We start from the raw sequence: 12,263 nt of genomic DNA, 5'->3' as shown, positions 1-12,263 counted from the left end.
GTAGATATATTTTGCTCAAACCAAAGACAGAATTTCAGAAGAACTCCATACTAGCCCATAAGAATGGTGATGAAAATGATGTGGTTTAGGTTGCTTTGCTGCATCAGCATCTGGGCACAGTGAACTTTAAATTCTGAATTATGTCAACAAATTAGGCCATATTTCCAAAAACATAAGTTGAAGTAGAACAATAAAAATATTAAAATTATAGGTTGGTATAGCTCAGATCTGAGTCAGAAACCAACCACCAATACTTGTCAAGAATAATTGTCTCCTGTTTAAAAATAATTTACATTATTTTACAATAGAGTGTGAAGTCCACATTCAGAATAATATTTTAACAACAGCATTAACTATAGCAAAACTACTATTTCACACATTTGATAAATTCCAGGAAGTGATTAAAAACAAATTTACACTTGTTAAAAAATACAGACTTTTCCTAACAAATACACTACATTGTATAAATGTATGTACTTCAAAAAATGATTTTACTTCTACCAGACAGGTATGAAATACACACAATTTTAAAACCGGAAATTGAACAATGTATTGATTGTGTGTGGCAATATGTATTTTAGGGGCACATAAATCTAAATAAAAATTTCAAACTGTCTGCTTTTTAAGTATTTTAATGTCATATTTTTACTGCTTTGCAATAAAACATTATTTCAGGTACTGTAGTAATTACAATAAATAATTGGCTAAGGCAGGATTGTAGAGTTGTCTAAGCCACTGCAACAGAGGATGATAAATTGTCCGTAGCAGAACTGTTACATTTGAGGATGCTTTATAGTCTTCTCTGTAGAATGTCATTTTTCTAATGCAACTTCAAATATTCTTCCATGCTCTAGTGCATAACATTAAACATTTCGTCTGCTGCTGTATGAAGCTGGATAAATTAGGTTTAATGTGCCATCTCCTAAAGCTCTGACTCTCCTCCCGGGCTGGTAACCATTACCATAGCAGAAGTATCAATAAGTGTCTTTTAATGAGGGGGAATTTTACTAAAAGCTTATTCTTGATCTTAAAGCCCATGCCATTTAACTACAGTAAAATCATTGGTGCCAAGCATGGACATTAGCAGATCCAGTATTCCATATAGCATCCAATGTGCATTGTATTTTTTGTCAAGTGTCAGGCATTGTTACTTGGTGAAGAGGTATTAGTAAAATATATTGCATTGGATATGTCATGATTAGGAATGAGGTTTGGGACCACCATGAGTTGGATGGAAAAGCATAGGAAAAGTTGCTAATAAAAGTGCATAAGGATAGATTATTGTGGTGCAGAAATATTAAAGTAGATGTAAACCTCCTACGTTGGAATGGTACTGATATCTTGCAGCCTTTTTCTGTGCACTATGATGAAAACAAACTACATTTTATACCTATATCCTCAGTTTGGTATTTTTAATGAAACACACTTTCATATTAAAGCCAATATGAGATTTTAGTTATCCACTATGACAAACTATGCTTGAGTTCTTAGAATTGCAGTTCTAGGGTATCTTCTTTTTATTTATGTCACAAATTACTAAACACTTTTAGCTTGTGTTGACTGGAGCACATTGGGCAATTTAGTGTTCAGCTACAGTGAGAGGTAAACTGAGGCATGCAGCATCAACAAGGGAAGGGGAGAATGTGTGCTCCTAATTTAATAAATATATGCTCCTTCATAGACAAAGATTGTGCAACAGGCTGCAGCTAAACAATAGGATCGACCAGGAGGTGTAGAAGTCTTTGGAGATGAAAACATGGCTCATTTTGATAAAAGTCAGGTGGTCAATATTGCCTGTGAACTCTGAACATGCTTTCCAGTAAGATAATTGTAGCAGTGCAGGTGAACACCTCCAGAGCATGATCTGCAAGCCCTGATCATGTGTCCATTTTGGACATACGAGTGTTTGGGTCTTCAGTTCTAAAGTTATAGGTTTTCAAACTAGAGTTTGCATACTTATTGACCATTTTAGATGCTAAATCTGGAAAGGTCTAGATGGTGCTTCCAAAGCAAAACAAGTGCAACCTTTCTGTTAGAGTTCATACCCTATCAATGGTGTTGCTATTGCTATTTTTCCTTCTTGTTTGACACTGGTAGTGACACTGTTATCAAATGAAGCAGTGTTAAAAGTGTAAAAGATGCGCATAAGTAGCTTAAAAGTATTATTTTATGGTGATGCATGTTGGCTTCCTTGTTCTCTGCTGGAACAAAATCTGGTTTTTGCACCCTGTAGCAAGTATCCAAGAGAGTGGCCACCTAGTAATGATCAGTGTTTTTACAGCAACCCATGGGTGGGTCATTTTGTAGGCAGAAAAATGTGAAGGTACCCATATGGCTTTAACAGTCTACTTCTGAGCCCCCCGTTTCATGTGGCTTAGTCAGCATAATTGTATCCTCTGGATGCTCCCTCTATCTATGCAAAATGGCTATGTGTGATGAAGCATCCTTGACATAGGCTCCTCCTCCACTTTCTTCACCTTTGTGCCATGGATGGACACCAAAAAACAAAGAGGAAGCCTTTCATTCAAAGACAAAGCCAGTCTGCTTGTTATGGCCACTAGATATACACATTGAAATGAATTTTAATTCTTTAGTGGGTCAAGGGAACAGCGGGGACCAAAATTGGCATCAGCCTGCAGTTGTGATTCACCTCTTGGTAATAAAAGCTATAGGAATGTATGCATTTTTACTATTCTTTATTTCAAGATTTTTTAAGCATTTAAAGTATACAGTAAAGATAGGAAAACCTATAGGAACAATGACAGCATTGCATACATAATAGGGTCCATTGTCAGTCTATGGTTGCTGTAGTTATTGCAATACATATATATATATATATATATATACATATATGAAATTTCCAGTGAATACTTTTCCTGAGAAGAAAGAGTAGACAGCATAATCGTCTTTTGAAAGTACATTTCCTGTGAGGCACAGGGTTCTAATATTAACATAACAATAAAACTACATATTATAACTAGGGATGAGCGAGCGAGAATATTAAGTTCGATCTCGCGGCGAATCGGGCCTTCTTCACTTACCGAGAACGGCCTTCTGATTCGCCGAGAGGTCGAGCTCTCGCCAAACAGAAGTATTTCCAGGGCTGCATCATGCGATCCCCAGGCACTAGATGTTAGTTAACCACAGCTGCAATCATTGAGAAGATGCCCAGCACAGGAAACCCTCCCGACACTGTAATATATATATATATATCTTACAAATGATACATTTGTATCTGTAACAAATGTCTTATTTGTAAGAGATACTTATATTACAATGTCAGGAGGTTCTCCTTTGTCGGTCATCTTCTCAAGGATTGCAGGCGATCCCCGGGGGCACTAGAAGTTAATTAACCTCTAGTACCCCATGAATCGCAAACAGGGAGATTCCCAGGGCTGAATGTAGCTCTAGGAATCCTCCTGTTTTAATTTCCTCTTCCGATGCTCTCGCAAAATCGGTTTGCCAAATTTTCGCGGAACCATTGGAAGTTCCAGGAAATGTTCGCGAGAATGCCAGAAGCATCCCTAATTATAACTACGTAGCACAGTAGGATACATAAGTTAGCCACAATGATGAGGTGTTTAATATTGGAGCCTTTGTAAGCTTTTTCCGATAGGGTATCATGGTGTAGTAAGAAGAAACCGGGACTATAACTGGGTATGTTATACGTATTGACATTTTGGATAAGAGAGCTCACCATGTCCTAGAAGGGACAGAGCAGTGGACATGACCAAAATAAATGTAACATACTACCCCTTTCTTGTCTATACCGCCAACAAAGGTTGGAAGGGAAATGGCTATGTAGTTTCAAAGGGCTCCTATACCAAAGAGAAAAAACACTTTTTAGTGGTTTAATGTTTTTCTCTCATTTGATCATACTCTAATATCTATGACTAATTTAGAAGAATGCTAAATTCTGGTTAAAAATCCTTTATTAGCAACAGATGATATTAAATAATGCATTTTAACAGATAAATTGTACAATATCTTTAGTAAATTTTTATTTTTAAAACAGTAAAAACAATAAAGATTAGTTTAAAACCATTTGGTTAGGTGTTAAACAATCACAACATATTTTTCTCCATTGTCTCTCATTTTGCACGAAGGGTTGTAGTGTTCTTGCCACTGTCATAATAAACAGTATAAAATCAATAATATTCTTGAAAACTACTTTCATTAAAATATAGTTAAATTAAACAAATGAGCTTTATGCTGTTTCTAAATTACCACACAGATGTTCTATTGCAAAAATATGACAGGCAAGTGATCCCATATCTTGCAAAGTTACATTGAATTGCATTGTATTTAAAGTCTGTGCTTATCGAGAGTATAATCCACATTAACTTTCAAAGTCGTACAACTGGAAATTTAGAGGGTAAACATTTCTTTACTGTTCTCCCTCTTTTTTTGAATTAAAATAAGCATGATGAGCAGTTTATACTCAGTTTGCATGTTTATGAAATAAGTTAGCTTTGGAAAAAAACCCTATAATGTAATTTTATAAAAAATATAGTGCATTATCTGGTTTTGCACTTAGAAAGTTAGATACAATTACTTAGGGTTTTATTTAAACTTCTCTAATTACATACTTTTAAACATATGCATGTATTCTTGTAACTAACCAAGAATAAAATGTGAATTTTGAAGTACTGCCAAATATTAATGCAAAAGAAATCTATATTTTAGAGTGGCTACCTCCCCAATCCATATACTTCCTACTAATGGAGTTGGATGATGTGAAATAATAAAAAAGTTTTGGGTCTGCAAAGTACTGCAGCAGGTGTGATAGATCCCAGCTTAAAGGGAAAGTGTAATATACTTACTTTTAAAAGGTATATTCCTGTTCCTGAAAAACACTAGTACAAACTGCTTGCAAATGTGTAAAAAGTATTACACAAGCGTTTTTAAGCTGCACCAGATAAAATCTATGGAGGCAGGGCACATCCAATGATATATATATATATATATATATATATATATATATATATATATATATATATATATAAAATTGTGGAAATATATATTTATGTTATAATTATGGAAATAACAGAAGGGAAGATTTCCTGGTACCATCTTTTGCTAATAAATCTGCCGACGCCTCTTCAACATTTACTGAACAGTGCAAATGTCAATACTGGGATAAAACATTAGTCATTTTCAATAAATTAAAACAAAAATAATGTGATGCTCAATGCTAAGCAACCTGACAACAATAATGAGCTTATATAGCTAGATAACCAATTAACAACTACTAATAAAGGCTCCTAAAAGAATGAAAGGCATTTTATACCATGGGCACGTGTAATGACTGCCACACATAAATTCCAAGCAACTGCCAAACAGATGACTGTCTTATCTTTTCAAGGAAGAAAGGTTATAATACCGTTAGTGTATTCATTGCCTGACCTATTTAGAACACTAAAATTCTTCCTTGTTGTAGACTACATAATTAAATTTTAAATGGAACATGATAAAGAAATTATACTTGAGATCTCCAGAGATTCAAATACCCTTTTTGGCTCTTTACAACAGCGTAGAGAAGGCATACTTTAAAATTTAATAAAGTCCTGGCCTAAATTTTTTTTCTCTCTACTTGGAATTTCTGCAGCTGCAATGCAATCGTGTTTAACAGAAGGCTTTGGCATGATACATTACTACAGGCATTACATCTAATAAATGGGCAGAATTATTTTTTAAAAGTACATTTAGCTTGGCTTGAGAAATCCATTAATCAAGTGAATATCACTGTCTACTGAATCTCTAGAAATGCTGCTAGTGAAATTGCCATTGGTGATTTGTAGAGAAAAGATGGTTTTACACACAATACTAAGCTCATTTAGTATTGCTATTAGTTTTCATTGGCTCTATCAAAACAGTGGCAAGGAATCATGTTAGCACAATGGTACTGGAAGATTGCCTGTTTTGTAGTTCATTGCCTAGATGGGCATCCTAAAGTCTGTTACACTGTGATTGCTTTTAGTTCATAGTCCTATAAATTGCCCTGTCCTGCATACCTTTACACTTGCCCCGCTTTTGCTTTGAGTATAATGATCTTTGAACCTCAAACAAAATGTGTATAGAAATAAGTGTGGTCTAAAAATGATCAAAATTTGTAAGACCAGATTGAATAACTTAATACTAAACGAACTGTATTATAGTTTGATTGCAAGGTTTATGTGAGCTCTATTTTGTAAGTGAATGTTTGCTGATCATACCAAATTATGCAATTTATTCATTTTTGTAATTTTCTAGGTTATGCCTTTAGTTCAGTATCCAAATGTACCTGAAAGCTCTCAACCAATGTGGTAGTTAGAGTAAGGGTATATTTAGGATAGTTTGACAGTAGGGTGTACACTTAGGTTTGAATGTTGTACAGCACTTTGAGATTATAGAAAAATGTTTAGATGCACATTAGTTGTCAGGGTACCTAGACATCCATAGTAACCACACTGCGTGTTACCTAAAAAAGTAACAGCCTGTTTAATCACTGCACATGCTGTTAATGATCTGCCCCCTGGTCTGAACAATATCCTAGGCCGAGAGTACACTAAACAGCACATGCACATCACAACCAAAGGAGAAGAGGAAGAACACCTGTTATAGGATATATAGTTATATGGAGGAGGGATAGAGGAGCTCAGTTATAAGCAGAGATAAGCTTAACTGAATCTATTCTTTCTAGAGAAGAGACGTTTAAGGGAGATATGATCACCCTGTATAAATATATAAATGGTCCATATATAGAACTTGGTTCCCAATTATTCTTATTTTAAGACAAGAGGGCACTTTTAGCGTCTGGAGGAAAATAAGTTTAATTTCCAGATAAGGAAGGGATTCTTCACTGTAAGGTCTGTGAAAATTAGGAATCAGCTCCCTTAGGAAGTAGTTTCAGCAACTTCTATAGATTGCTTTAAGAAAAAGCTGAATGCAAATCACCAATATACCTTGTTATTAAAGTTTTAAAGGAACGGCAAAAGAGACTGTTGATACAGGGAACACTTGATTCCCTCATGGGAACTGGAAAGTTTTATTTTGCCTACTGGAGCAAATTGAACCATGACTTTTTATAAGAGTATTTTTGCTTTTCAACTGTGATCAACTGTGCATATATGGTATTATCTGGGATATGCTGGTTTGTAGTATGTTTATTTACATAGTGGATGAACTTGATAGATTTATGTCTGACTAACTACGTAACTATGTAACTAATTATGCCCTGCAAAAAATATCCCCGCTATCAAACAAAAATCTCCAACAAAAGACCAAAAAATCTCCAAAAAAAAACAACTGAAGAACTCAAGTACTGAAAGCTTCATTGCCCACAACATATATTTCTACTGCTTAGACACATAAATCGCCCCCACAAAAATTACTGGCCAACACAGAATAAAGTATTTTTCTCCTTGGCTGTGTCATATAATAATCCAGAGCTATGGAGCAACCCAAGACTTTCATCACGACTGCTGCTTTGATTTGAGGTTTTATGGAGAGCCTGATATTTTGTTAATATGTGCTAAGGCATAGTCCCAATCAATCTTTGAATCAAATGAAGACAATGGACAGGCAGATTGTAAATGTGCTGCCAACCTCTGTACTATTTTTACTGTTTGTTTTTGTTTTTGCTACTATTGTTACTTTTTTACCTTACTTTCTTAATACATATGTTAAGTTATAAGTTACAGATCTCACAGTAAAATGTATTTGAAAAATGAAAATAGACTTTCATTGTAAAAGGACCATGACAAAAATGTTTTACAGATCTAATAACTGGAGTTATTCTATAAGCAGATCATCTTAAAAAATCCACATCAAAAAATCTCTACTGAATGCAGAAAATAAACAGTGCTTTGTTCACAAGCAAGTATAGTGCCATGTACCAGTGACATTATTTAATGTAATATAATTTAAGAAATGGTATAATGTTCAGAAATGACTGAGAGGAGCAATTACTGACCAAGTCAAATTGAACAAAGCATGGCCATTCATCATCTCTGAAGTGCTCCATTGTGTTGTCCTCAAGGTTTTAGGCAGGGGATGAAGTTAATGTAGTCCAATGACATTTTCACAATGTTGATATGCAAGGCAAAATTTGAATTTACATTATCACCATATTGTTACTATTGTAAGAAAAAATTTGCATATCAAAATTAGTTGCCTTTGCTAAACAGTGGTTGACATGGGAATATACACTATAGAGAATGTTATTCAAATTGAATGCATCATGAAAAATAAAGATTAAGCGAAGAATAATTATTTATGGAAACAATATGTAACAACTGTGTGTTTGCAGTGTGTTATTACATACAAAAAAATGTAAAACTGTAAAAAAATTGCACTTCTTAATCCACTAATATAGATCTATATAATATATGTAAAAAGATAAATCAGTAGCTAGTGTTGACCGATGTTGACCTTGATTTTCACTTAACACCAGAGTATCAAACAGATACAATTCTAAATAATACAAATGCTGTATACATTTCTCTTTACAGCAGGAACAATGGCTTGTTGATGTTTGCAAAGAAAATGGTTACAAACATGGTTGCCATTAAAACAAAAACAAAAATCTGCACAGTGGAACTTACTGTATGAATGATAAAAGTAGAATCTAGAAAATGAGTCCTTGAAAAATACACAAGCACCAAACAGTTTTACTATAGAGGCTAATAACGTACTCAGAGTCTTGTTTCACCTCTCTATGTAATGGCAGACATGTTTGAGGTCTATTCTGGGTGGCTGTATTGCTAGATGAATAATTAAGCTTTATATTAGGTTATGATCTTTGAATGTCATTGAGACCAGCATTGGAATTTAAAATACTAACAAGAGAAATACAGTTTCCAATCAGTTCAGTCAACATTCAGATATCACAGAGCAGCTGTTGCCAGTAGTTTTTGCAGCATATAAAGTGGAACTTTCCGTAAAAAAAAAAAATGACACCTAGTCCAGTTGGCCGTGAGCAGTCCCGTCTTCCTTCTTCTTTCCGGCACAGACTGGACACCTGTTTTATTCTGGGTTCTTCCTATATACCCAAACTTGCATTGCATAGGCATACGATCGGGTGACATGCCTTCCTGCAAACGTATTTTTTACATGAAAGTCACTTCTGTGCATGCTCGAGATTGGGCATGTATGTATCCCATGAGGCTGTGGGTTTCCTATTCAGACTTTACCGCACCCTTTTATATCATTAAAAATGTTGCCAATAGGTCTGTTTTGACTAGTTTACATTTTGTTTGGTGAGGAGGGAGGGTCATAGGACCATCAAACTCAGTGGACTACAGTCATGCCTCCAAGTCTATTCTCCTTCTTGAAGAAGGATAAAGTATAACAGTCAAACTTGATTAAGCTATTTCTGTAACCATTGATCAGTTAAATAAACGTTCCCTTTTATTATTTTTAATTTGCGGAGATGAGGAGTGTGACAAATCACTCCAGGACTCTGATACTGTACTAGAGCTACAATTGCAAGTTTAAAATGTGTTTTACTGCCTATACATTAACCTCGATGAAAAAAAAAAATGCTTTTCTAACATCTCGCTACACAATACCATGTCACGGAAGTTAAAAATGAATAGCCATTGACTTCAGAGCAAACTTGATTGAACATGAATTAGTTGGATTTTTGAATCAACCCAACAAACTTAGATACAGTCAAATCTGGACAAATTCTAGCCTCTCTAGACAGAAAAGGGCACAGGCAGAAATAAAAAGCTCCAGATAGCCAGAAAAAGCTAAAGGTTCTAACCCTTCCCAAGTGAAAACAAATAGGCAGACACAATATTAATAACTTTGTTGCTTATTTCAGTGAGGTTTTGGGGTAATTTTGGGGTTAAAATACACATCAAATACACAGCTAATACATAGTTTTGTTGTTCCATCATTAGTTACTGTAAAAATGAGTACATTTTACATGCAGTAAAAATTTCAACTACACAAGGTTTCTTCTAATCAATATATATAAGTTGCTTCTATGTAAAAGTGCATTGCCATATGGAGTCCTTTAGATGATTATAGCTTGTATTTACACAGAAAAGCTAGCATAGACCAGCTGTATTTCTGCTATTGTGCTCATTAGGAAAAAAATATACTAAACTACAGGAATACAGAGTGTGAAGATCTTACCTGACCCCTGAAGAGCTAGCTGTATTGAAAAGCAGTTGATACCTTGTACGCAAATAGAAATTTCTGTGCTATTTTATGGTTGAATTGCACAACAAATTGTTGTTATCTAAAAAATATGGTTTCCTTATCATTTATTCTTTAAGATGTTCTTGGGGGATCTTTTTTCTACCATTTTACACAGATGTTAAAATGAAGGGCTAAGACAAAATAAGCCATTATTTGCATAGTTTTATAATTGTTTCTGCAAAAGTATTTCTTTTTATTAATGACAAGTACGTAATAAATAATAACTTTGAAAGGATGGAAAAAAGCAATTTTTTCATAAATTGGTTTACTCTGATTCTGTTTTCAATACATTGCTTTACAGATCTTATATTCACATTTATTAAGCCATTTAGATTGTTTAATTAGTTCATCCAGTTTTCAGAATCAGCATTAGCTGCCGCATGACAGCAGTTTAAAATAGTGCTGCAATAGCAGTTAATGATTAAGCCATCCTATACATGGGGGACCTTATTCTAATGAATAAAAGTAAACATGATGAAAAGTGTTATAAAATATCAAATACTTTGGATGTTTTAGCCAGGTTGACCATTCAGAAGAAAACGTATATATCTTGTCTTTGTGAACATTTTCTCATATAAACATTGGGATTGAGTGGCACTTCTATCTCACTTTGCCCTTCTCCTTCCTTTACTTTAGCAATGTAAATCAAGCATATGGTAAAGAAAAAATCACCAAAGGAACTACAGAATTCTTTATACAAGTTGTCCCTGAGTTAACCGACATACAGATGTCTCCTAGATACAAACAGGGCTTTCCTGTTCATTCTGTGCAGGATGAAGGCTTGATTGGGGTGGGGGGTGGGGGGGGGTTGCATGACTTGCAGAAGAAATCTTTTGCAAAACACAGCTGAGCCTGAGCTCTTCTACAACCTCTTGTAACTCTAATGTACCTGTTCCGACTTACATCCCTATATGGTATGTAACCCAGGGACTACCTGTAATTTACCATCTAGTAACTTTCACATTGGGCCTGATTTATTAAAGTTCGCCAAGTTTGGTGAGGATAGACTATCATGGAAGAACCTTGGTGATCCAACAAACCTGGAATACATGTCCTCAAAAAAATTTGCTAGGAGTTGGCAATGCTTTCAGTCCTAGACCAGATCCATTCCAGGATTGCAAGCTCGCCCAAGTTCCCCCATGATTGTCTATCCTATCTAGTTTTGGAGAGCTTTAATAAATAAAACACATTCTATGAATTATCTAAAAAAACTCTCCATTTCCTAAGTATTTTGGAAGAGCTTTATCCTTTTCACAAAATATTATGAGGTAATTATTTTCAACTTCTTTGAAAAAATATGAATGTAATCTTTATATTTTACAATTGCCCAATCCTATAGGAACCTATACCTGGGGGTATATTTTTGTTCCAGTATTTTTTTTTCAAATAGGTAGCAGGGATCTTTGGGTGTCATGCTGCACTTAGGTTATTGATATCATAAGATGGTAGTAATAGCTTGTACTGAATCAATATCAGATCAACAAACAAATTTCCATTTGTTAGATTTCCCTACATCCTGACGCTTGGTTTTGGTTCAAAACTTGACACCTTGCTAAATGTGTTAAGTTTGTTTAGCCTATTCTGATCTCTTGTTTCTTATTTGTAAAGCTATGTTGCTTGTTTAACTGTTTCTTTTGTTCGTTATAGTAATATCTCCTACTGCATACTGCCTTTTACATGGTTCAGTATTTCATGGGTGTAAGATTTTTGTCTGTATTTCAAAAGATGCAAAAGAAGTTCAAAAGAGTGTGTATGTGTGGGTGTGTATAAATGCTACAGATTTTTTGGAAGACATTAGAAAGTTCTACATGTCAAGTGATGTCTTACAGTTATATACAAATGAATGCCTGTTCTGGAAAGTGCTTTAAACATAATGTTGGCCAAAATGCCTATTAGGTGTACAATAATCTCAATAGAAGGCACCAGAACAAATAGTAATTAAATAAAAATAAACCATAAAATAAAATCCCTTGCTTCAAAATTAACATGTAAACAAAAAGTAATATAATTCTGGTTTTTAAAGAAAAACAGAAAAACTCTTTTATCATTGGATATATATGTTATTATTATTA

The sequence above is a fragment of the Pyxicephalus adspersus genome, chromosome 2, assembly GCF_032062135.1.
Source record: "Pyxicephalus adspersus chromosome 2, UCB_Pads_2.0, whole genome shotgun sequence".
Lineage (NCBI taxonomy): Eukaryota > Metazoa > Chordata > Amphibia > Anura > Pyxicephalidae > Pyxicephalus > Pyxicephalus adspersus.
Note: the sequence above shows the minus strand (reverse complement) of the source record.